Source organism: Penaeus monodon, chromosome 3 (assembly GCF_015228065.2).
Source record: "Penaeus monodon isolate SGIC_2016 chromosome 3, NSTDA_Pmon_1, whole genome shotgun sequence".
Lineage (NCBI taxonomy): Eukaryota > Metazoa > Arthropoda > Malacostraca > Decapoda > Penaeidae > Penaeus > Penaeus monodon.
In genome coordinates this window covers 10,041,332-10,043,831 of record NC_051388.1, presented here as the reverse complement: position 1 = coordinate 10,043,831, position 2,500 = coordinate 10,041,332, and positions in this window count along the sequence as shown.

The window sequence follows — 2,500 nt, the reverse complement described above, 5'->3', positions numbered from 1 at the left end:
CGTACATATATATATATATATATATATATAATATATATATATATATATATATATATATATATATATATATATATATAATACACGTTTCTCACCGACTTAATCTTTTCTCTCCAGGACAGAAAGACAGATTAAGAGAACGGCTCCCCCCTCCCCCCTCCCCCCACTACCTCCCCCCCCCCCTGTGCATATCCGAGAAAAGTGGTGAGGAAATGGTGACGAAATGACTAGGAAGGTCCGATGCCTTTGAAGATGCACTTTGCTGCTAATACACTTTGCATAATGCTGTTGTGAAAAGTGGCGCTGCTTTATATTTTGCCTTTCTGCTTTTCATCTTTCTGCTCTCTCTTTTCTTTTCTTCTCTTTTTCTATCATTATCTATCTATCTGTCTGTCTATCTATCTATCTATCTGTCTATCTATCTGTCTATCTGTCTGTCTATCTCTCCCCTGTCTATCTTCTATCTATCTGTCTTCTATCTGTCTCTGTCTATCTCTGTCTTCTCACCCCTCTCTCTCTCTCTCTCTCTCTCTCTCTCTCTCTCTCTCTCTCTCTCTCTCTCTCTCTCTCTCTCTCTCACTTTATCCTTCCTCTTTCTCCTCAAGCTGACTTTATCACTCCAATCCGAAAAACAATCCCACAGCCAAGAGAATTTTAGATATAATACAAGTAGAAAAAAAAAACACACAGACCCCATTTAGTCATTCACGAGATCCATTCACAGATGCGCACGTGTTACGCCAACCTCGGGACCTATTACGAGGTGTGGTAGTGTTTACCGTAACCAAATAAGGCTTCTTGGGGAATTTCCTTGCGTGGGGGTAGGGGCTCCAAACACTCGTTCCCTGAAGCCCGTTTGAGGGTGTAATTACCACTTCTCGAAGCGCTTGAGGAAGCCCTGAGGTGGAGAGCGGAGGTGGAAGGAAGAGGGTGGAGTGATGGAGAAGAAAGAGTGGATAAAGGAAGTGGAGGAGGTGGAAGGAAGAGGGTGGAGTGATGGAGAAGGATGAGTGGATAAAGGAGGTGGAAGGAAGAGGTTGGCATGCTGGAGAAGAAAGAGTGGATGAATGTGGAAGAGGAGATGGAGAAGGGGATAATGTAGCTGTAGATGAAAACGTGGATGAAGGAAGAGGAGGAGGTGGAAGGAAGGTGGAGGTGCCAGGGAAGGGAAAAATAGATGAAGAGGGATAGAAAAGAGGAAGTGGGAAAGCAATGAAGAAAGATCGAGTAGAAAGAAAAGGAGGAGGTGGAGAGACGCTGGAGAAGTGAAAGAAGGGGAAGAAGAGGGGAGGTGGGGATGCTGGAGGAGAAAGAGGAGATAGAGAGACACTGGAGAATGAAGAGGGATAAAAGGAGAAGAGACGAAGAAAGAGTGAATAGAAAGGAGTGAAAAGGAGATAGAGAGACAATCGAGAAGAACAAGTTTAAGGGAAAAAGAGGAGGATGAGAGAAGAAAAAGTAAATACAGACAAAAAAAAAAGGAGAAAGGAAAATGTTGAAAGGAGAAGAGAGGGAATAAAGAAGAAAATATACGTACATCGGAGAATAAGGTATGAAAGAAAGAGGATAGGAAAGGAAGAGATCAATACGCGAGAGAAGGAAATACAGAGAGAAATGAGAGGAGAGAAAGGCGAAGAAATGGGGGGAACAAAAGAGAGAGAGAAAAAAAAGAACAGTTAATTGAAGAGGTAACAGAAAAGGACAAAGGAGAATGGGGGAAGAAGAAGAAGGAGAGAGAGAGAGAGATAGATAGATAGATAGATAGATAGAGAGAGAGAGAGAGAGAGAGAGAGAGAGAGAGAGAGAGAGAGAGAGAGAGAGAGAGAGAGAGAGAGAGAGAGAGAGAGAGAGAGAGTGTGTGTGTGAGAGAGATCATTAAGATTATATAAAGACTATATCTCTATCACTCTCTTCGCAAAACGTGCTGATATAATCCTAATATCAAAAATAATGATAAAACAAAAGTAAAATGAGATATATGAATATGCTTGAAGTCTGAACTCAATTTGGCGCTTCTTCAAAACATATTATAATGGGTTTCTACATGACTTAAGCAAGACTGAGTTTGCTTAATACGAAAATTACGTCAAATACCAAGCAAAGAGAACAGACACTTCCGATATTTATTACATAATATGCAGTCTGACACAAAGCAGAAAGAGTGAGATTTAAAGTACAAACATTACATGTACATATTTATTATAGATAGATAAATGCATCATTTATACACATTTTGAAAATAAGATGTTAATCTAAGTTCATCTTGCGAAAATAACGAAAGGTTAATTGATACAAATATACATTAATTCACATGGTTTCTAAAACAGACGGGAAAGTCAAAGCGTAAGAGTGATTTACAAAATGTATTTACAGTTAATCTGTATTCAAACGTACATTTTTTTTTGTTTATAGTGTTTTTATTTCGATGTTTTTAGCAGTGACGAAATGTTAGTGACAAATCTCTATCTATCTATCTGCCCGTCTATCTGTTTATCGGTTTTTT